Here is a 25,291-nt window from a genome sequence, read left to right as displayed (position 1 = left end):
ATTTTAGCATCTACTTATCTGAAGTTAAGGCCAGTATCGAGGGCCTCTGGCTTACCAGATTTGCAGATGATTGCAAATTAGAAGTTATAGAATCCCCCCCCCCTCCCGACACTAATATTCTGCAAGAAGGGCTGACACAGACAAATATCTGGTGCCAGAGTCATGGTCTAAAACTAATTTCCAAGAAATACATAACAGTATCTTTTGGAAACTAAACAATCTCAGGTAACTATTATATTTAAAACATACTCCTAAGAGCTGACCCAGTAGTCAGAGACTTGGGGACACATGTAGACAGTATCTAGCATTTGACCAACACGTATCTACAGTAGTGAGGAAATCATTGTATGCTGTGCAACTTATAAATAAGGGTATAGCCTCCAGGTCCAAGCAGGTCATTAACCACTGTATTTATTCAGTATTCATCAGACCTGACATCAAATACAGTGCCCTCTGTGGTATGTATCTAACCAGGCACATTCAACAATTGGAATGTCTACAGAGGTTCCTCATTAAAATAATACAGGGCATAAGTAAAATGTCCTATGTGGACTGCCTGAAAGCCCTATCCCTATATTCTTTCTCCTACAGGCTGTTGAGGGGAGATCTATGAATGGCATACAAGGCATTGCTAGAACCCACTCTGCTGTACCTCTTGCATAGCCACAAAACAAACAGCACCAGAATTACCCATTCTAAAGATTGAAATTTTACGTGTTGACAGCAACCTCTCTTTTGATCACCACATTGCCACTGTGGTTGGAAAGTTTTTCTATGTGGCACATCTCATTATTAAGGGTTTTGCATCCAGGAAGAAAGAGATCATTGTCTTCCTCTACTCTTCCCTCATTAGGCCAATCTTTGAGTACAATGCCCCATTTGGCATGTACCCCACTAAACACCTGCAGCAACTGGAGAGGCTGCAAAAGTACCTCACAAAGAGGATCCTAGGCCTTAAACATTCGTCCTATATGGACAGACTCAAAAAACTCCAACTATTCTCTGTGTCATATCACCTACTTAGAGGCGATCTCTGGTTGACTTACAAAGCTATGTCCAACCCAGCTCTGTTAGAAATGCTGCATCTAAAGAAATCCCAATCCCTCCACACCACATGCTCCAGAGACCTCAAACTCATTACCACAATCAACAGAACATGCTGGAGAGACAGGTTCATAACCAAGAGATTGCCCATGCTATGGAATAGACTTCCCATACATGTCAAGCTGAGCACCTCACTGGTCCTCTTCAAGATAAATATTAATGAGTGGATGGGAAATAGAAAACTCACCCCAGGGGTCACTACAGTGGCTTTACTTGACACAGATACTGGAAACTAAGGTCAGGTGGTACGATGCCAGAGTAATCCTATAGACTAGGCTTGTAAAGGCTCCAGATCCATTAGCCTAGTACACACCTATGAACCTATGAACCTATATAAATAGGACCTAATAGAGAGACAGACATGTATACCAGAAAATACCCCTTCTCTGGAAGAGGTTCCCCATTCATGTAAAGAAGTGTTCCTCCTTAACCAAATTCAAGTGTAACTTGGACAATTGGATGGGAAACAAGAAATTCATTCCTGATTTGGCACCTATGTCTCTAACAGAGATAGGCAGCATATAAATGGATCTTCTCCCAGGCCCCTGCTTGTAAATGTTTCATCTCCCAAGCCCCTGCTTACACTTATCAAGGGTACCAGAATGTTTCAGAGATTTGAGATGCCTGGCTAGACTTAAAAAGACTTCAGTGGTTGTTACCCCAGTACACAACTATGAACCAAACATTTTAAGTCTGAGAAAACTGAAGGAGTGAAAGATGCAGGGCATACAGTCTTACTAAGGGCAGGGGAGACTTCTTTTGACCATTTCATCATATGAAGGTTCACACTGGATACCTCTAGAATAATACCAATTTACTAGCCAGTTTTTGAAGGCATCAATTTTAATGAGTGTAACATGCTGCTTAATGCCAGGGCCTTGCCATCTTTGATGACATGAGAGGACTGCTCAAAATGTGTATCTGTACCTCTCCCAAAGCAGAATGCTTAAGATCATTCATCCTCACCTTGATCTGTGTAGTACAGGGGACTAAAGTACTACAGATATCCCTAATCTTAGCACCAGAGAGGGAGATATCTGCCATCCTGTCCTTTACCTACCTGGTAAGTATTGTGTTGTTATGTCCTACAGTGGAGTCACCAATGACTAAAACATTTCCTGCATGTACTGTAGGCTTACAGGTCCTTAAGGGTACAGGTTTTCAGGTGACTGCCAGTAACATTAGGCACGGGTGTGGTGTTAGTATTTTTGCTTTGAGGCTGAAATAAGCAAGTAGGATATCTAGAAGGCTTAAGAGGCATAGGCAGGGATTTCTTAATTATCTCAGCATATGTAGGAACAATGTGGAATTGCGGTCATGTAGTGTTGTGATGCTGTTTACTAACCGTGGGTGGGATGGAGAGGCTAGCATTTCTCACAGGTGGAACTAGTACTTGTTATAAGAAGGTTATCAGTAAACATGAAGCAGTTGCTATATTGCTTCAGAAAAACTGTTAATAATCTGGCTAAAGATGAGACTAAGGGATAATGGTACATCACGGTGATGGGTAGTATTTGTTTCTGGTCAACTAATAGCACAATAACAGCTAGCACAATTTACAATTACAGCAAAGAAGTGATATTTGAGGACATGCAATGTATAACCATCTTAATAACAATAATAATGCTGTATCGGTGCAAATGCTTCCAAACTATTGCCGCCATATAACCATCAAATTAATCCACCACTGCAAACATCCTCCCAAATTTTAACTATCTTTAACCAACTAACTAGTTATGATGGTTAATTGAAGCATGAAACCATATTATTATTTAACACCACACACCCCACTTCCGGCTTACTACAGTTACAACCTGCTCCACTTTACAATGTTATTTACCCCCAGCTTTTTAATGTCTCCCTATGTGTCTCTTAAATAAAAACTTTTCTCTTTTTCCCGCTGTAGTATGAGCTTGCATATACCTAAGCATGACTATTCACTTTACATAGAATCATTATAAAATAATAATGCTTTCTGTAAATATTTTATATATCTCATCTTTAAATGATTGCAGCTCTGTAATTACTCTGTCTTATTTAAATGATTGATATATAGTGTATTCTTCTGGTTGTAAACCCCAGGTTGAGCCAAAAAAAAGATCCATGTGGGTAGGTGTTTGAGTGCGATTTATTTGAGAATAAATGATTACACCTGTAGTTAATTGTGGGTACTCAGTATATGAGAACTGCAGAACACAATGGGAGGGCAAATTAATTTAATTAGTTTAAGGGGAGTGTTTTAACAAAATTACACTTTTATTGTACTTATGTATAAAAGCTAATGACAGAGGACTGCGATGAACTTTTGTGGCGAAATTACCATAAGGGACAGAAAAGTAGAAAGTAACTGGATATAGTAACAGAACAGGAATGGGGTGGGATGGGGAAAACATCTTTTAATTCCTCAACTGACCAAGAGACACAGCTTTTTCTGTCCTACAATATTTTATGTTTCATGTTACTGTAACAAGATGAAGCACTGATCGGTTCAGCATACTCAGTCCTTATTTATTTTAATAAACACGTATTATTCTAGGTACACACACTGAATAAGTGCAGTACGTGACCTGTTACAAATTTATTCAGTTACAGCAGAACTGTGATTCCTAGATTCCTCTCATAAAGGACCTCACACTTACTGGGAAATACTGTATGCACTATGAAATAAAACATCTATATAGTCAAATTGCATTCAAAACATATTCAAGAAAAGCTTCCAGCAAACATTTTGAACTGATTGTTTCAATAACCATAAGCAGCAAAGTTAAATTTGAAATGTATAATTTTTCTACCTAAATCAAGTTTAAAGAATGTGTTAGACAATAACCTTGACAATGACAACAGAGCAAAAGCTGAATGTAGAAACACCTGTGCTGAAACCAAGTTTAAGGAATGCATTAGACAAGAACCATGACCATAGTTTTTCCCACATCTATGTCCAGCTGAGCTTGACCTAAAGAACAAAAGATAAGGGAAGCAGGAACTGCATTCCTCTAGTCAGTAACAAAGGCTTGCCTTGGTGGGTCAAAGGCAATCTAAATTCCCATGGTGCTTCGCTGTTATGCCCCACAGCACTGATCCATTCTTTTGTCACACTAATCATCCTGTTAACGTGCACTTACAATGCTAAGAATGGACAGAAAAGATATCCAGTTCAATGGAGCATAATGACAATGACCTCTAATTGTTCTTATCTGTGCGTGGGTGGGAGTGGGGACTGCAGAGGCCTGAAGGGACTGACAGGTCTTCATTCATCAGCTCTGGGAAATGTTGTTGTTCCCTGATACAAAGGCACATATTGTATAGCACATATAAATATATATATATATATATATATATATATATATATATATATATATATATATTGCAAGAGAGAGACAGAAAGATACACACACACACACACACACTGAGGAATTAAAGAAATGTTGACTAGAATTTCTGACAGCTACTGGAGGAAAAACTAATTATGTGAAACTATAGCTATGACTCTCAAACTATATATTTTATAGATATCTATTTAGGTATCTAGGTCTTTTGCACAGTGCTTTACACCATTGCCTTTAATTTATCTATACTATATGGAGTTATAATGGAATTTTACATAATGCTGTTTTTTAATAAATGCTGTGTGACGTATATCCATTTGAATGCAAAGCACACTCATTTTATTTTAACTTTATCACTTCCAAGGACCACAGAAACCATATGCAATCAAGCATGAAGGTAGCACAGTATAAGATTAGACACATCCATATGTACTACTGTAAACTGCCATGTTTGTTTGCTGTATGTAAAAAAACTAGTTTATCCTTACTTTAAAAATGACTGTTAAGTTAGTTTCTGTACAATTTATTGTATTGCTGCACAACATCTCATCCTACTAATCTTTGTTGCAAGATGCCCTGCGATTTTAGCTGCAGCCATGGGGTAAGTGAACAAATAGATTACATGGCTGAAGAATGCATATGGGAGTATACAAGGCCAGAATTTCTCAAAGAAATCAAAGACTGTGGTCACTTGAACCATGCAAGTGTAAAAATGTTTTGAAACTGACACTAACAAAGAAGTACGTCTACAAAGGCATTTATACATTGCCTTTTTCCAAGGCTTCATGATATAATTAATCATAAGCAAAATAATACACAATGACACACAGGTCATTAGTAATACAGTCATGCCAAAAAGCCTGAATCAATTAGCTACAGTCTTGTGTTTCCATCTTATTACAACTTATCAGCATAAGCAGTGGCTTACTTATTGAGCATCACATCAGTGAATGTTGACAAACAAGTAATCTCCAGAACAAAATGTGTACTAAAACATCAGCTCTCCAAAGAAGTAACACACAAGTCACAGAACACACCTCCCAATGTGGGAGCCCTCATAATATTGATCTCTATATATATCAGATCCAAGGTCCTACTAATGTGGAGGAAAGAGACAAGGTGGAAACAAAACATAAAACTCATGTTCTCCTTATTGTCAGAGCGTTAACACTTCACATAATCCGCGACTTCTCTGGTGATAACAGTCGCATGTGCTGGCTCTGAGCATCACTTAATTCGATTAGCAGTAGGTTCCCTTGCTCGTACTTTTGCATATCTGCCTTATAAGAAATCCCTGTTCTTATTTACTGTAGCCTACATTCTTAATTAAATTAACTTAATGAATATCACTAGTAAATGCCCCTGTGGAATTCAGTTTCTCTGGCTTCAGTAAAGAAAGAGCGATGTAGGCTGTGGGTGTGTGTGTGTGTGTGTGTGTGTGTGTGTGTGTGTGTGTGTGTGTGTGTGTGTGTGTGTGTGTGTGTGTGTGTGTGTGTGTGTGTGTGTGTGTGTGTGTGTGTGTGTGTGTGTGTGTGTGTGTGTGTGTGTGTGTGTGTGTGTGTGTGTGTGTGTGTGTGTGTGTGTGTGTGTGTGTGTGTGTGTGTGTGTGTGTGTGTGTGTGTGTGTGTGTGTGTGTGTGTGTGTGTGTGTGTGTGTGTGTGTGTGTGTGTGTGTGTGTGTGTGTGTGTGTGTGTGTGTGTGTGTGTGTGTGTGTGTGTGTGTGTGTGTGTGCACGCGCGCACATGTGTGTGAAAGAGAGAGACAGAGAGGCAGACAGAGATACAGATAAATCTTTTTAATAACTGTTAACTAAAATACTCACTCTTGTACCTGTAAAGTCTCTTATTTTCCTTAATGTTATATCCAGTTGCTGACATTTTATTTTCACCACTGAGTGTGTATGGGTGAATGCTTTACCTTTAAAGTTCATTCATGAAATGGAATATTAGAAGTTTTCAACTTTTATACTAGTAGCTACAAAACAGATGACTAATCTCAGAAAGTATACCAAATTGTTTAAAACACAGCACGTTCCATGATTTGTGCACACACTGAATAAATAAGCAGTATATAGGATTTTAAATTTGTTCTTAGACTAAGTGCCTATCCTCTGTGAATTTATTGATTATTAATAATATCTGATCTAATACTAACTTAAAAGATAAGAGTGCTTAATGAAAAAATATGCCCAAAACATTTAAGAGAGAAAAAAACTCTTATAAAGGCTATCACAGTTACCTGGAAAAACTGTATGCATTGTGAAATAAAACAGTTATATATAGGATTATGACTGGGTCTCTGATTATAACCAGGTTGTTATGTATTTAAGACATGGATGTCATGAAATTCAAGTCTAATTTATAGGAGCAAATGCAGTGAAGAAAAGTGGAATGTGGAGATTAAACAATTGCTAACGGTGTCATGTCATATAGCTACATCTTACAAATGCCTGGCAAATAATACTTTGCTGCTCAGTTGTATATTTTGAGTACGATGGCAAATGAATGCCTTCTAAAAGAGTAAATAGACAGACAATAAAATAAGCGAAGGTGGAGTATATGGCAGCATGCATTGCAATAGTTAACATTACTACCTTGCAGTGCTTGCTTGCTTCTCTTGTTCAGTTCCTCCCACTGGTTCCTTCTGTGCAAAGTTTGTATGTTCTGTCCTCTTTTTTGTTAGGACCTCTAGTTTCATCCCACATTCAAAAGACATGCAGGTAGTTTGAACTACCTTTCCAGTGTCATATGCAGTGTATATACCCTGTAACAGACAGGTGTCTTGTCTACTGTTGCTTTCTGTAATAGTCTCTGGCTTCCTGTGACTCTGTAGTGGACAAAGTGGTCATTGATAATGGATAGATATAAATGTTTTGGAACCCCTCAATGTGTGTGCTGTTTGATGCAGTCAGCAAAGGAGGACTGCACATAGACAGGATATACCTGTATATGATCGTACATGGTATCAGTATTGCCAAACCATGACACACCACATCATAACAGTGGGACATCATGACAACTTTCATCCAAAAACATGTGGAATGACATGTCTGTATGTTGCACATACCTGATATGGCAAAACAGATATCCAAGGCATATCACACTGTTAGTGCTGGAATATGGACAACATTTGTTGTCTGTCACCCCAGTAACACACATGTTTACTGGCAAATTCTTGCAGTAATATCTGAAGATTAACTGCCACAATGCATGGACAGCTGCATGTGTGTGGAATGTGTTATGTATTAATGTGTGTCATGCACACATTGAAGTAAATGTCATACAATAATAACACATAAGCATGACAGATACATGGTATGCATGCACAAGAGTGCTTATGCAGTCCAGTCAATGAAATGGCAATCACCATGTTGGCAGAATAACACAAGTGGAGCACACAGACAATATTTAGCGGTCAAAGAGACCAGGCTGATTGGGATTAAACTCCTGTATGATCTCACAAGCTATCACCCTGAATAAATCCCACATAGCCCATGTTATATCCTCAGAGAAGATCCCCATCATGTCATCATGTCCCTCATTGCTGTTCGGAACATATCAGTCATGACCTCTCTTTTCTCCTCCCGAAAATTATCTCTTTCCTGGTTGTGTTGACATCTCCTCTGGGTTGTATGCATGATGCATTAGGCAGGCGTGGGTCTAGGTGCCTCAGCATCATCATCATCATCACCATCATCCTTGGAAGAATCTGACAGCGGCCTTGCATGTGCTCATTATCATCTTCAGATTAGGGAAAGTCCAAGGGTCCCATGCTCTGTAAAGATTAATTGCAAAACACAACAGAAAAGAAAAGCAAATGTCTATCACACAGAAAGAACAGTGCCATGAATATTACAGCACAACACAATATGATCATGACAGAAATTTACATAGGGACTGATACACGTCCATTATGGACTTAGTTACCCATGGCCTGTTATGTAGTACTCCTAAAGAGGACAACAGTATTATTTTCTGAACAAGTCTATATGCTTAGACACACACATACATATGGGTCATTTGTTTTGTAAAAATGTATGAATGCCCAAATCAACATATTGAACTGTCTGCATTCAATGATTTATATGAACAGCCACAGTGTGTCATTGTTAAAATGAGGAGAAAGTGATCTGACAATTTGTGGACAATAGGCATGCCATATGACAAACTCCTGGGACAGGCAGCATGATAACTGGCTGAACACACATCAATATAATGAGTACAACACTAAAACAATTTAATATGTTCACTCAACAGAACTGCTGACATATGAGAATCTAAAATATCTGTTACTAACGGACCCAATCTGCGGTGGTGCAGCAGTAGCATTGTTCCCTCACAGCAAGAGGTACTCCCGTTCGATTCTCAGCTGAAGTGCGGGGAGTGCCTTCTGTGTAGAGCCTGCATGTCCTCCCCGCGGTTGGGTGGGCGTTCGAAAGACATGTGTAAATGGGCGTGCCTTCGTTGAAGGTTGAACATTGAGCCGGCACCTCGGCGTTCATGAAAACCTACTGCCAATCATTAGTGGACCGGAGTTCCGCTGTGGCGACCCCTAACCATAAAAGCCGAAAGACAAACAACAACAACAGTATTAGATGTGTACAACTGTATTCATTATCTACATAATCAAGCAGCAATCGGTAAGTGAAAAAACAAATTATGAAATATGCTTGCTGATACTGAAATGCCCAATCAAATGGGTATCTGCTCAAGTGCCAGTCAATCTAACCTATAACTGTATTTCTGCAAAAACATCCTAGGTGTCTGAGGCAGATGCAATAACAATGATGACTTGCAAGGTGTGCTGAATATGAACTGCTACAATCAAAAACTGTTCAAGTGTCAGTAAACCTAGGCTATAACTGTGTTTCTACAAAAACATCCAAGGTGTCTGAGGCAGATGCAATACCAATGTTGAACTGAAGGGTGTGCCACACAGTGCTGTGCAAGTATCAACCCAGCAGACATCCATTCATTTGTGAATAGGCAGGCTAAGTACAACAGACCACTGAAAAACACAACCAGACATACAAGTATGCCAAACCATGAAGCATACACACTAGTTAAAACACATACATTTGAATGTAAAACATCCACCTTAAAGATGTGTGATAGATACACAAAAGCAACTACCATTTATGTTGTGGAGTACATTTAAAAAATGTGTTCATAGGTTCATAGGTGTTTACTAGGCTAATGACCACAAGGGCCTTTTTATGCCTAGCCATGCATCCCAAAGCTCTGACAAGTACTGGTACCCTTGATAAGAGTAAGCATGGGCCTGGGAGATGAACCATTTACAGGTTGCCTGTTTGCATTAGAGACATAGGTGCCAAACCAGGGATGAATTTCTGGTTTCCCATCCAATTGGCCAAGTTGCACTTGAATTGGGTTAGGGAGGAACTGTGCTTCACATGGATGGAGAGCCTGTTCCATAGATGCTGTAGTCTCTGGGATACATACCTATCTCTCCAACAGGTCCTATTTATATCACAGGCAAGGTTTATATCATTAGAACTGGTAATTCTGGTGTAGTTTGTTTTGTGGATATGCAGAAGGTCCATCAGAGTGGGGTCTGACAATGCCCTGTATGCCAGCTATAGATCTCCCCCTCAAAAGTCTGTAGGAGGCAGAATACAGGTATAGAGCCTTGAAGCAGTCTTCATAGGACATTTTACTTACATCCTGTATTCTTTTAGTGAGGAACCTCTGTGGATGTTACAGTTGTTGGATATGCCTGGTTAGATACATACCAAAGGGGGCACTGTACTCAATGATTGGTCTGATGAATGTCGAATACAGTGGAACAATGACTTCCATGGACTTAGATGCTATACCTTTGTTTATAAGTTGCGCAACATAGAATGATTTCCTCACCACTGTGGACACATGATGATCAAAGGCCAGATTACTATCTATGTGTGTCCCTAAGTCTCTCACTACTAGGTCATCTCTAAGGGGGGGGTGTTGTCAATATGATAGTTAGCAGGGATACTGTTACACATTTCTTGGCATTTAGTTTTAGTCCATGGCTCTGACACCAGTTGTTTGTCTGTGTCACCCCTTCTTGGAGAACATTTGTGTCAGTGTGAGATTCAATGGCAGCTCCTAATTTTCAATCATCTGCAAATTTAGTCAGCCAGAGATCACTGACATTGGCCTTGACTTCTGAGAAGTAAATGCCAAAAAGGAGCAGTCCAGGTACTGATCTCTAAAAGGCTCCACTTGTGACTGGCCTCTTTGTAGAGGTGGACTCCCCAATTCTAACTTCCTGGGTCCTGTCTGTGAAGCCATTTGATTATCCACCAGATGACATAGAAGTTTGTACCTAACCTCATGAGTTTGTCAACAATGCCTGAGTGGGGTATTGTGTCAAATGCCTTGGCCAAGTCAAGGAAGGCAGTGTGAACGAGTTTGCCCTCATCCATTACTGTGGTGACCTTCTCAAAGAAGTCCACCAGGTTGAGTAGGCATGATCTGCTCTTGACGAAACCAAACTGGGTTGGTTCCAATGTCTGGAGGTTTACTATATCTCTGTTATGGATTTGCATATAAGACTAGTGAGACTTATGGGTCTGTAGTTTCCAGGGTCTGTAGATGGCCCACCTTTGTACAGAGGGATGACTGTTGCCTTTCGCCATTCATGAGACACAAAGCCTGTTTGTAGGCTACAGTTAAATAGTAATTCCAGAGGTCCTGATAGGTCATGTTTCATGCTATTTATAAGGCATCCTGGGATATTGTCTGGGCCCACTAATGCAGTGTTCTTGGTCTTAGAGAGAGCATTAAGGACTTGTTTCCTAGTGATAGTAGGGGGCGTTATATTTGATGATATTTCCTGAGGGAAGGTTGAGGGGGAGAGAGGAGTAAAGCTGGAGCTGAATTTATCAGCCAGGAGGTTTGCTATATCTTCTGGCTCGGTATGCATGGCTCCATTTACAATGAGCTTGGCACACAATTGTGTATTGCACTTGAGTTTGCAGACATAGCTAAAGAATGCTTTGTGGTTGTCCCTTGCCTGGGAGGCCAAACTTACCTCAAATTTGACATTGGTAGACTTTATTTGTCCTCTGAGTTGTTTGTTTAGTTTGATGAAAGTGCTTTTATCCTGCTGGATGCTGCACCTCCAAATTTTTGCCATCATTTTCTTCCTGCTGTTATACATCTGATTGATTTTGTGATTCCACCAGGGTGGCTTGTTTTTTGAGTTAATTCTGTACTTCTTCCTGGTGGGTACAGCTGCCTCTATACAGCTATTATCATGCTTGTACAGGGTTTCTGTGAACAGTTTTGCATAGGCAGAAGAGTTCTCAGGGTTTATGGGGGCTTGAAATGTTGCCAGGGTCTCACTTAATAGCAGGAGGGTAGCCTTAGAATATTTACTGAATATTCCTGGTTTAGCTGGGGGTCCAGGTTTTATTTTTACTTCCAAGGAGACCATTTTGTGGTCTGACCTTACCAGTGAAGGCATTACAGTAGGGGGGTATGCAGCCTTCTCCCATATTAGTGAGGACCAGATCCAGTATGGTTGCACCCCTGGTTGGTGTATTAACTATCTGTTCAAGGGAGTTTGTGTTTACAAAATCCAGGAATATTTGTGCATGTACGTTTGATGCCATATAGGATTCCTAGTTAATTCTGGGGTAATTAAAGTCACCCATGAATCTAGCATTGGGTTGGATGTTTCGTGTTTCTAATAAGTTTAAATACATGGTATGGGTTTCCTGGGTCATAGAGGGGGACCTATAGCTTGCAAGGAAGTGGTATTGGATTTTACCTGTGGTGATTTGAACATGGGGCAGCTCAAGTGCATTGTCCTGTTTGACCTGCCTTGGAAGTATATTTATTTTTTATGTAAATACAGACACCTCCACCTTTAGTTCCTGCCTATGAAGTAGCTGGTCTAAATGTTTGGAAGGCATTATAACCTTGCACTGTTGGTGTGCTCTCTGAGGCTTTAAACCACTTCTCAGTGAATGCACAGACATCAGCATTCCCTAGGGTAAAGAGAGCTTCTAGGGAGTGGAGTTTTTTTGTTTAGGCTCCTAGCATTGAGCATTAATACCTTTAGATTTTCTTGGTTTTGATTTGCTATGTCAGACGTACTTTCAGCTTGGCATTGCCTAAAAAAGGCACTATGGGAGAAATGAATGTTTTAGCTAATATTCGAAAGCCTAGAGGGGCCAGGTGCAGACCATCCTTGGCAAAGCAGCGTGGTCTGTTGACCATCTCCTTCCATGCTGACAAATACTACACCCCCTTAGAATTACACCAGAAACTAAGCCAATTATTAAAGTCAGTCATCTTTTGTTCATACTGTGGCATCATCCTTGGAGAAGGTAAAATGCTGCTCAATGTTAGCCTCATACCAGCCTGAGACACATATTCTGAGAGCTCTATGATGTCTCTCTTCATATAGTCTAGGGAGGTATGTCTCAGGTCATTTACTCCCACATGGACTATGACTGAGTCATATTGGTTATTGTGGTCCAATGACCTGAGTGCATGCATAATGTAGCAGATCCTAGTCCCTGATAAGCAACTGAATGCAATTTTTTCTTTGCTCAGCCTGGTGAAAGGGACATCAGTGTGTCTCACAATGAAGTCTCCAATGACTAGAATGTTGGATTGTCTGGTGACTTGCATTATGGCCTTAGAGGTAGAGGCTGCATGAGATGTAGCTCTATGTGTTGATGTGGGTGTTGCTTTGAAAGAGTGCATTTGGGGCTGCTGAGGGTATTTCATATGGGTACTTTGTAAAGAGGTCTTTGTGGTTTAGGAAGGTTGCATGTAAGTGCCTCAGTATATGTGGGTCTATATGTCTGCTTTGAATTGTGCGTGATGGGTGCAGCATGTGTACTACTGACAACCTTATTGACATTAGGAGTACTTTTATGTGAGATTGTTGCCTCCAATGACATCATGTAAATACATCTCTCACATACCATATCAGTTTGTTTCAGAATTAACTGACTGCCGGTAAACATGAGGCAATTTCTAAATTGCCTCAGCATCCCCACATCCACCAAGCTGGTGATGGAGACAGTAGGAAATTTCATATCCATGGCAACAGACCGTTTTTTATTGATTAGACTGTTGGAGTGAGAATAAAAATCACTGTCGGGAGTATCTGGTTTGCAAATATGTGGACAGTGCTTATCACTGCAAACTAGCTGCCCTGTGTGCAGCTAGATATTGGAGAAATTTCAGTTGTGCTTTACAAGAAAAATATCACTCAAGGTGCCTGAGTCTGTACAGAGCACTACCAAACACTTGAGGGGAAACTAATACGTAGACTATGCAAATTTAAGGCTGAAATATTTAGGCAGATATTCTGAAGTTAGAAACAAATTAAGCAGTACTTACTGAAAACAAAGAATTAGCTTGCCAAAATGATGAAAAGAGGGAGTCACATGAATGGCTACTGCCTGGCTACTACTAATGCTGGTCTCACCACAGTTTCACTCTGTTGGGATACAATGCTCCTTTGCTTCTTCTCTCACCATTAGCAAACTGTTAGCACCAATCCCAAGAAGAGAAGCAGGCAACAGCCTGTTTGGTGATCCACAGTCTTGTCCCAGATGATCTCTGTAGGCTTGTAGCCTTTGTCTGGTAGATACCTTGAACAGCAACCAGACCAATCAGGCACGTTAAGCACATACATTCACTCTCTAACCAGATCCAAGAGATTAATGAATCAGAGGGGGGTGAACAAACAGAATTTTTGTCAACAACGCCCACCCACTCAGTCATTCCCCCAATAAGCGTGGACCAGGGAGAAGGAGAGAGGGAAAGGGAGATCGGGTTGGCGGCAGACATACTGGAATTGAACACAGATCCTGTGGTTAAAATTATTTCTAATATCACAGGGGATTTTAAAGTATTCAATTATAGTCATGTTGATGTTACCGAGGAGTGGGCCAATTTATTTGAAAAGGGTTTAACATTTGTTCCTGCACAAAAAGCCAAATTGGACCAGGTTTTGGTTCAATTTAAGTTGTTCTTGAGGAAACTCAGTTTCAATATTTTATTTGATGATGGCTTATATAATACAGGCACATATAGGAACAAAAGACCCAGTACATTTAATCCACCCCTACATCCTTTATTACTTGTTTCTGAAAAACTTTGTGAAGATGAAATTAGAAGGATTGTCAGCATTCCATCTAGCTGCCCTACCAACTTAAGCATTGATGAACATCTTTTATTACAGCACATTCAAAGTGAGACTTCTATTCGTATCATGCAGCCAGATAAAGGTGGGGGACTGGTGGTCATGAGCACAAATGATTACATCAATAAAATGTTCTCTATTTTGTTTTCGGATGTGTATGAAGAAATATCTTTGAATGAGTTAAATGGAGCTCTTCACAGAATTGATTTGGCCCTTGAGGATCTTTTTTTAAATAATGAAGTCTCACTTAGTGAAATGGACTATTTCAATGTCAATTTTCCCAGAACAACCACTATTTTTGGCCTCCCCAAGGTTCACAAATGCCTTGAGAATCCCCCACTGAGGCAAATAGTTGATGCCAAAGGGTCCAAGACATTTTTTATTGCTAAATATATTGATCAGGAGACCAAGACTGTATTTAACAATTATCCTGCCTTATTAAAGGACTCGTAGGATTTTTTATCTAATGTCAATGAAAGTTTATACAGAAATGACATTCTCTTTGTTTGCATTGACGTCAAAGATTTATATTCCAGCATCCCACATGACACTGGTATTGATTGTTTTTTCCATTTTTAGTGCCTATTCTTGGACACGATAAACATTTGGTTCTTAGCAGTCTCATGGATTTAGTTTTGCAAAACAATTTTATTAGTTTTGAGGGCCATTTATTCAAGCAAACCCAGGGTGTTGCCATGGGTGCTGCTTGTGCTCCGGTATTTGCCAACACAGTTATGGCTTTTTGGTAAATTAATTTTATTTTTACTTCTGAGTTCAAGGACAGTTGGTGTTTATATAAACGCTTTATTGATGACAATATTATTTTTTGGGTTGACACTAAGGAAAGACTTGAAGCATTTTTTGAACATATCAATTCTTCTACAGGTTTTTTAAGGTTCACAATGACAGTTGATGCCACACAAGTCATTTTTTTGGATGTCACTCTTTTTAAGAACAGGGAATCGGGTAATTTTGTTTCCACCCTATACAGGAAACCTACTTTTTCAAATTCTTACCTGCATTACCAGAGTTGGCATCCTATCCATCAAAAGAAGGCCATAGTCAAAGGCCAATGTGTCAGACTGGCCAGGATGGTCAGTCAAGAATGTTTATTTACAGAGGAATGCAACAAGTTATTTGACATGTTTTTGAGGAGGGATTATCCTGTGGATTTCTTAAATGAAATTTTCACTGAAGTCACAAGGAAGAGATCATCTGGGTTTTATACCCCCTTCTTGTTAAATCCCTGGTCCAAGTTGCTAATACTGTTGATTCCACTTTGTTATCCACCAACGTGGTTCATGCGAAGGCCTTGATTTTGCTTATTCAATTTACAATACAGGGAAATCAAGTACACCATTACAAAATTTTGGGAGATTTTTAGATGTGATGAGAACATTTTATACAAAATTGGTGACAGACCATTGGTGGTTTATCAAAAAGACACCTGTTTCAAAACCATGATTGAAAGAATTGTGTCTAATTCACATATAGGGAGAGTTAATAAATGTGGTCACTGTTCTCAGTGTAAGCTCATTCTTGAGGGTACTGAATGTTTTGTATCTGGTTATGGTAAAATCAAGCACAAGAAGAGATTTAATTGTGATAGTAAGGGCATTGTTTATGTTGCTTTGTGTCAACAGTGTACTTGTTTTTGCATTGGCAAAACCATTAGACAATTTAGGTACAGGATTTACCAACATTTTTATGACATTAGCAAAAAGGATGAGCAGAATGCCCTTTATAGAAACATTAAAAGATTTCCTTTGCATTCTTTTAAATTTTCTGTTTTAGATAATGTTGATGTTGATCCTGGAGGTGGTCCCCGTGATATTTTTTCTTGAATTCCTGGAGCTCAGATGGCAGCTTAGGTGTAATGCTGCATGCTCTCCAGGTCTAAATGATATAATTTCGATTGCCAGTCTCCTCAAGCTCAAATCTATGCTTGCTATTTAGTATGTCAATATATATTTTTGTCATATACATTTTTTATATATTATCGGTTTATATGTACTGTTTATTGATGTACTTATATACATATTTATGGTTTTATACATATACTTATATATAGATTTTTTATACATACACATTCTTTATGTTTCAGAAAAGTATTTATATGTATAGTGTATACTATATACATGTTTCTTATCTCCATATATATATTTTTATAAGCATTCAGGCAATTTCTTTTTATGTATTAAGCATTATTTATTCAATGTATCCATTATCCAGGTGCTATGGTTACCATTGACTCTAAATGGGCAGGTATTTAATGCTTGTTCAGTGTCTAGTCTGTATTCTGAGGAAGTCCAGCCATTTGGCGGATGAAAGCGCTAAATTCAATAAATTGTTTTTCCTACGGTGTTGGTGTTTTTCACAGTTGCTTTTTACATTTTTGGTTTGACTTTTTTGTTTTTAACCAGAAACAGTCAGGAATCAATGCACTCTGCTCCTACTCTCACCAGGATCAGAATATAAGCACAGATTCCAAGCTGTCACATATAAAGCAGTTATTAGGCTTTCTGGTGATCAGCAGTCTCCAAGTAATAATGTCAGTGTTATCCTTCTCTCACCAGGAGAAAACAGAAGCACTAATCCCAAGATGATATTGAGAGGCAGAATGTGAGCTCTCCAATAACTGGTGGTCTTGCAATAGGTGCTTAAAGGTAAGATGAAAAAATGGTTTATCGTAAACACTGCAGTGTGCACAAAGCAGTTAGATATGAAAGTGTATAACTTATACTTTAGCTATCTAAAAAGTTACATTTTAGTGGAGAGCCACTATTTTAAAAGAGCAAGATATACTGAAAGGGGGTGTCCACTTTTGTATTCTGGTACTATGGAATACAGTACAATGGCCTATAAATTTAAATAATTGAAGGCAAGTAATTTCACAAAATGATAATTTTGTGCTTACTCACACCAGCCAGTAAAAGGAAAGAGTAAATGAGATATATGGTCAAATTAACATAAGGGGCAGGCAACTAGAAAGACAGTGGTGTTTAAGAACCCACAGGTTGGGACGGTAGCAAAAAACTCTGTCTGACTCACAAGAGACAGAGCTGTGGTCTCTTTTTGCTGAACAAATTGTTCAAAGATACATAAAGCATCAACATTGTTAGAATTTATCCACAGTTATAAGCACAGATACAGTGTGATGATTCAAATACCTTAATGATGCTTGATGGGTATTCATGCATTCTAATCAGTAAACATGCTATTGTAAGAAATCCAGGTGTGAAAGCAAGGGTAGATTGTCAGAAAAATATGTATTACTGTGTGTGCTTAATGCTAATTAGAAACTAAATAAGTTAACACGTTTTTCATTCTATTTTATATGCACTATTTTATATACAGTTAAGTTTCATATGAGACTAAAAGATGCTTTTGAAACTGCAGTGTGCTTTCTGAAACTTGCAAGATGCCCTCTGACCTAGTAATTGCTAGCACAGCAATATTCATGTTTATGCCTTTTGTAAATGTACTTGAGAAGCAGGTGATTATCTGCTAGGTCAGGAAGCAAAGAATGAACAATGTTATATTCTGTAATGTAATGATTTTGAACAATTAGCTCTGTTCGAAGTATGAGAACATGCACAGCTGCAGGAAGAAGAGATAACACAGACAAAGGACTGTTGGAGAAATGAACTGCAATCTATACTTGCTTTGTGCTCAAATTAGCCATAGTACCTTGAATGGTAACATTGCATATATCTAACCGGTGGTAGCCAAGGCCACGTTGTTTTTCTTAGGAAGTTTCTCACAAAAACTGATAGTACAAGCAGAATATTGTAAAAACAATCACTACAAAATGATGATGATAAAACTTGTGATTCACTACATCAGCTTGGTAGGCAATGTCTTATTAGAAATGTATAAAAATGCTTGCATTTCCTGATTCTAGTCAGACAAACTCTGTATTAGCATGTTTTTGTCTCCTTGCTCCAAGATTAAAGTGCCTTAACCTGAACCTACCGTGTATTGATCATTTTTAAAGTATATTTTTCCTTTGACAGTTTGGTCCTTCGAGCCAGAAATATATCTCTCACTCTGGCTCAGGTCAGAATTGGGCGCGGTGGCATGCACCCATACGGAGAAGTGGCCACATCGGCTCTTCTGCTTTGAAAGAACTCCAACTGAATTGTCGTTCAAAAGAGGCCAGCCACTGTTTCTGATCTGGGATTGGAGGACGAGTCAATGTTCTGGTGGGATCAACACATGGAGGGTCAGATAAGGAGGAATTTACCTTTTTTCTGTTTTAGATCAGGGACTTGTTACAGTATTATTGTTTTGTCAGGGAGATTTGCATGTGCAGATCAGGGACAAAAAAGATTACTGTCTTGTCATAGATCAGGGAAACAGAATAGGTGGTACCACGTGATAAAAAGGGTTATGTAACAATTTCTAACTTAGCTAAGGCAACATGGGAAATCAGTGCACAAAAGGTTCCCGAGACCCACCCTTAACCGAAGACGCGAAATATATGCAATTACAGCATGCCGATAATGTTAGGTATTATACAAAATGGGTTGATAAATACAAATTTGATGGCAATTTAGATAAACCTGCACTTATTAAATTTGTTAGACAACTTAAAACAGACGCGAAAGGTCAGCTAAAAAAGCAACGACAATTAGGTGTCCCTCAGGTGGCTTGAGGAAGCAAACCGCAGGGAACAAAAGATTAAAAATTCAAAAGCAATGTTCTTAGATAAAGAAGACAATAACTTGGTAATAGCAACGGCCCCTCCGCCCCCTCTGCTTCCCTTACCGGAATATGAAGCTAGTGGACAAGCTGTTCCACCACCGCTATATCCAGCTATTCCTGCAAAACCAAAACCATTTGTCAGAGATCCTATCGAGACCAGGTCTCGAGCATGCAACTTAAGAGGGGATATTGAATTGTATGAAATGAATAAAAATTCACACGCTATGAGTGAAGAAGAGATATGTCCGCTCATAGAAGTACCAAATCCACAGGCAGGACAGGACCCAACTCTTCTAGTATATAGACCGTGGACACCGGAAGTCATCCGGAAAGCCACAGAGGGAATTCCCCATCCAAAAGTTAATTTTAGAAAATTCTTAGAAGACTTACAGGGCATGAGGTTAAGTTACCATTTGAATGGAGAGGAAGTAGAGAAAGTAGTTAGACAAATCGTAGGTCCAGATTGGCACATGATCAGTGGCAACTGGAATCCCCGTGACGCAGAGCTTAGGCCACTCCCACATAGTAACGCAGAACTGGACAACAGAGTGAGAGGTCTGACAGACCGAATCTCTGAGAAATGGAAGCCTAGGGCTGATTGGACTTGCATTAATCAATGCATACAACAAGAAGGTGAAACTGTTGATAGATATTATGCCAGATTATTAGAATGTTTTAATAACCATTGTGGAATGCAGGTACCTGAGGACCAAACACATGATTCCTCATATGAGCAACAGCTAAAGAATGCATTTTTAAAAGGCAGTATTGAACCTATTAGCAGCTTTATTACAAAGCACGTGGTAGATCATTGTACAAGGAAATTACAGTCATTACTTGAATATGCAAGACATGCCGAAAGACATTTTAATAGCAAAAAGAAAAAGAAAACTCAAGTATTTGCAGTAGAAGATGGATCAGAAGTCTTTGTAGTACAAACTGGGAAGAAAGGTAAGAAAAATACCCAGGGAAATAAACAATCTGATAAACGATCAGAGGACTTTGAATAGAGAAAGAAAAGGGGTGAATGTTTTAAATGCGGGAAAAAAGGACATTTAGCAAGGGATTGCAGGCAAAATAAAAAGGTAACCACAAAAGACAAGGAGGGTGAGGACTGACTATATGGTAGTCAAGAATCACTGGATAGGAATAAACAAGAAAAGACAAGTGCAAATGTAGTAGAAGGGGTAGAGGACATGATAGAAGAGGTAGAAAATGTGCATGAAATCACAGATAATGAAGAAAATGAAATTCTGGACTTCGCATTATTGAGCCTAGAGCTCTACTTAGCAGACACAAAACTGGAAGTTACACTTCTGGTAGAGGGGAGGGAAGTTAAATTCCTGTGTGACTCAGGGGCTTCACGGACCCTGATACATCCTTCCAAACTACCAGAGAATTCAGAATCACTTGACTACATATTAGTGAAAGCAGCTAATGGACAGCTGTATCGGGAGCCACTCTCCCACAACATAGCGATAACTGACCCAGTTTCAGGGATGACCCAGAAAAGCAAAATTGTTGTTTCTGCAAAATGCCCAGTGAATCTCTTGGGCAGAGACCTAATGCAGATATTTGGCATAGCCGTAGTTCCAACTATGCAGGGTATGGAAGCACAGCGACAAATGGATACTTTTGTAGTGCGACCGGAGGGTGAAACATTTTATTGGTACAGCCAGGACTTAGTTACGACTGGTCCAGGGGCAGTAACCGAAGAACTGATGAACGTAGCCATCAGTAAATCCCCCTCCCTTGACACTGATAAACAGCATTTGTTGCATTGCACTCTATATTACTGTAGCAAGCCAGGACCTGATAAAGAATATGAGCAAGAACTGTTTAGAAACCATGCTAATAGATTAGTACTACGAAATTTGTACTGGGACACAAAAGGAAACAGTGTAGTAAGCTGTTCATTGCCCCAGGAATTCCTAGCACTTTACAAATCTAATCGATTACCACATGTGAGTTTAACTAAAGATAGAAATTTGAAGTGGACAGACCTAGGAGAAAAAGTCACAAGGTGGGAAAAGCAGACAGAGTTAGAACTTTCCAAACAGGGAGTACAAAAGCAGAAACTAAATTGGATAATGCAGACACACCCAGCTGTACACTCACAGGCAAGTGAGGATAGCTGAGTAGCACTCTTACTAGAGGAAGAGGAGAAAGCCTTACGAGACATACCAGAGACTCTCTGGTCAACAGGGAAATCAGATGTAGGACTTATTTGTACAGCAGGACCAGTTACTATCACGCCAAAATCAGCATTTAGACCTCAAAAGAGACAGTATCCCTTGAGAATGGATGCAGAAATAGGAATCAAACCTATAATAGCAGCCTTACTTAAGGAAGGAGTCTTGATAGAATCTCCTGATTCACCATGTAATACACCCTTATTTCCTGTTAGGAAAGCAAACGGAGAATGGCGTATGGTCCAAGATTTACAAGCTGCAAATGATGCAGTTATTCCCAGGGCACCTACGGTGCCAGATCTGTACACTTTGTTGAATGATTTGAAACCTCAACAAAAGTATTTTTCTGTGGTAGATATTAGCAATGCATTTTTCTCAATACCGATACACCCTGACAGCCATCATTGGTTTGCATTTACATTTCAGCGGAAACGATATACATATACAAGACTACCACAGGGAAATTGTGAAAGTCCAACAATATTTGCACAAGAAATGGCAAGTAACCTGGCGGGAGTTTTCCCACCGAAAGGCAGTCCGATTTTACTTTATGTGGACGACATTCTGCTGGCAGCCCCCACCCAGTAAGAATGCAGAGAGGATACCATAGCATTATTACAATTTTTAGCCACTCAAGGACACAAGGTAAACAAAAACAAACTGCAACTTTGGAAAAAACAGGTCAAATACCTGGGATATGTAATATCCAAAGAAGGCAGAATATTAGATGAAGACAGAAAAACAGCAATATTACAAGCACTGAAACCAACTACCAAGATGGAAATTATGTCCTTTCTGGGTACTACTAACTTTTGTCTGAGTTGGATTCCAAACTATGGAAAAAGCATATAAATGGCTACCTGAGAATTGGTCCGGCAGTTGTTTTTTGGGTTACCTGGTTCCGGCCATACGACACACTGCAGCCTTGCCTCAGGGAAAAATTCGAAATGTCAGAGAGGTCAGCAGCAAACCTAGAAGTCTGATTAAGAGACCCAAGAATCCAGTTGGACGAATCGAAGCAGGATGGAGAAACCATAACTCCATAAAAAACAAAGATAAACTGACACACATGGACTTGAGTGACACCATTATATCATGGGCAGGCATAGCCCCTGCATATGGTGCAGTGAAATCGATTTGGGAGCTGAGAAAACTGTCTAAACTTCTCAAAGTTATGAGCAATGCAACTTTTTCTGCTTTTTCGAATTAGTGACTGATGAACTGAATGCTATGAGAACTGTGGTGCTTCAGAACCGCATGGCTCTCGACTTCACCCTAGCGGCGAGAGGTGGTACGTGCACTTTAATAAAAGAAGAATGCTGTTCATACATTCCTGACAACCAGCATGAAATAAACAACCATCTTGAGGTGATCCAGCAAGTGTCAACCATGACCAAACCAGGCCTAAACCCTCTGACGGACTTTTTCCAGAATTTGTTTGGGGGGGTGGGGTTCCATCCTAATGAACATCCTGATTGCCATTTGTGTGGGATTACTCCTATTAGGAGCATGCATTTGTTGTGGTATTCCCTGCATGAAAAATTTAATCAAAGAATTTATAGATATATCAGTTTCTGAGACTTTGTATCAAAGTACTGAAATTGAAGAATTGTTGAAATGTGAAACACTTTCATAAGTTTAAACTGAATGACTCTCTTAACTGCAAATCCTGAATGGAAGAGGTTAGGAGAAGAAGCAAACTGTATATTCTTTTGAAAATAGAATTAAAAAGTATTAACAGTGGGGAAATGTCAGAAAAATATGTATTAATGTGTGTGCTTAATGCTAATTAGAAACTAAATAAGTTAACACGTTTTTTATTCTATTTTATATGCACTGTTTTATATACAGCCGAGTTTCATATGAGACTAAAAGATGCTTTTGAAACTGCAGTGTGCTTTCTGAAACTTGCAAGATGCCCTCTGACCTAGTAATTGCTAGCACAGCAATATTCATGTTTATGCCTTTTGGAAATGTACTTGAGAAGCAGGTGATTATCTGCTAGGTCAGGAAGCAAAGAATGAACAATGCTATATTCTGTAATGTAATGATTTTGAACAATTAGCTCTGTTCGAAGTATGAGAACATGCACAGTTGCAGGAAGAAGAGATAACACAGACAAAGGACTGTTGGAGAAATGAACTGCAATCTATACTTGCTTTGTGCTCAAATTAGCCATAGTACCTTGAATGGTAACATTGCATATATCTAACCGGTGGTAGCCAAGGCCACGTTGTTTTTCTTAGGAAGTTTCTCACAGAAATTGATAGTACAAGCAGAATCTTGTAAAAACAATCACTACGAAATGATGATGATAAAACTTGTGATTCACTACGTCAGCTTGGTAGGCAATGTCTTATTAGAAAATGTATAAAAATGCTTGCATTTCCTGATTCTAGTCAGACAACCTCTGTATTAGCACGTTTTTGTCTCCTTGCTGCAAGATTAAAGTGCCTTAACCTGAACCTACCGTGTATTGATCATTTTTAAGTATATTTTTCCTTTGACATAGATGCATTTCAGTTCCTAAAATAAATAAAAAGATCAGCATACCTCTCTCCCTCCACTGATCCTCAAGCCTATGCATCCATTCAATATACATGGTTCTGTTCCAATTGTGCTCCTCATCACCTGAAAAAAAAATAGAATGTATGAAAAATGTATTCCTCATATAACACTGATTTATACTTAACACAGTTTATAGACATTCATTTCATTAGAACATTAAATAAGAAGAATACACAATTTACATTCAGGTATTAACATCTTTGAACACAGATGAGAGGACATGAGATTCAAACCTGCAACCACAATCTATATTCAAACTGCTATCCTGAAAACTATCTGGCTACCTAACATATCTTAACTGAAACAAAAGCATGTTTTGCAGGTAGTAAAAAAATGTTATGTTATGACATCATCTTGATGGGAGATGGTCTACGAATAATGTCCTTGTGTTAGGATTGCAAAGTATGAACATGTGCTGCTAATGTAGCTAAACAGTTGGAAAAATATATTCAAGTTATCACTGTGTTCAGATACAGTAACTGTAATACACAGCAGAAATTCATCAGGCAGTGTGAAAGTGTCATGTAGCATACAGCTTCTGTGAACAGAACCACACATGTTGCTGTACATTGAAGACACAGAAAGGTATGTGTGAGGACCATAACTTCTTGTTAAATTGCACATCAATAGGAAAATACATATATTCCCTGTTCTTCATGTCAACTGTTAAGTCTGCCCATCCCACTCCCTCAAAATGTGAGGATGATGTTGTTCTACTATTGACTAAAATATTTCAAGAGAAAACAGACCTTCATAGCATATTTACAAAATATACAATATTACCAAAAAATTGTTCAGACATATAACAGGATTTAGCAAGATGCACTGCCCCTGCATTTAAATAACTGATGTTAATGGAATGTTACAGATTACAGATATATCCACAGTAATTAGATGAATAACGAAGTCAGTTGCAATTATGCTCAAAATATATGTTAATATCAATAAGTGTAATATGCTTCTATAAATAAATGCTATGGGTATATTAAAGCAAGATAACAGTTTCAGATATTTATGTCCCCTTCCAGATTTGAACACACAGCCCACCAAAATATAAAGATGTTAGCCAGGTTCCTTAAAAGCCACAATAATGGTTAGCACATGCTACTTTAAAACAAATGGGCACTGATCTCAAAACACTGCTGTTCAACAGTTGATGTTATCAAAGTGCTATGGATTATAGCCATATTTCTAGAAATTCGAAGACTATATCAGTGAGCC

At 39.0% G+C, this 25,291-nt stretch overlaps 1 long non-coding RNA gene across 1 annotated transcript in view; it reads right to left on the bottom strand.

Moving 5' to 3' along the window:
* The window catches only part of LOC122796999, a 419,884-nt gene that overhangs the window by 247,463 nt on the left and 147,130 nt on the right, over positions 1 to 25,291 (bottom strand). Inside the window, exon 3 of the long non-coding RNA XR_006364023.1 lies at positions 24,056 to 24,133. This is a non-coding gene — a long non-coding RNA (uncharacterized LOC122796999). The remainder of the gene's footprint in view (positions 1 to 24,055; positions 24,134 to 25,291) is intronic.

This window comes from Protopterus annectens, chromosome 3.part0 (assembly GCF_019279795.1).
Source record: "Protopterus annectens isolate FY-2018-M chromosome 3.part0, PAN1.0, whole genome shotgun sequence".
Classification (NCBI taxonomy): domain Eukaryota; kingdom Metazoa; phylum Chordata; order Ceratodontiformes; family Protopteridae; genus Protopterus; species Protopterus annectens.
The sequence above is the reverse complement of the archived record's forward strand: the minus strand, read 5'-3'. Positions and strand labels throughout refer to the sequence as shown.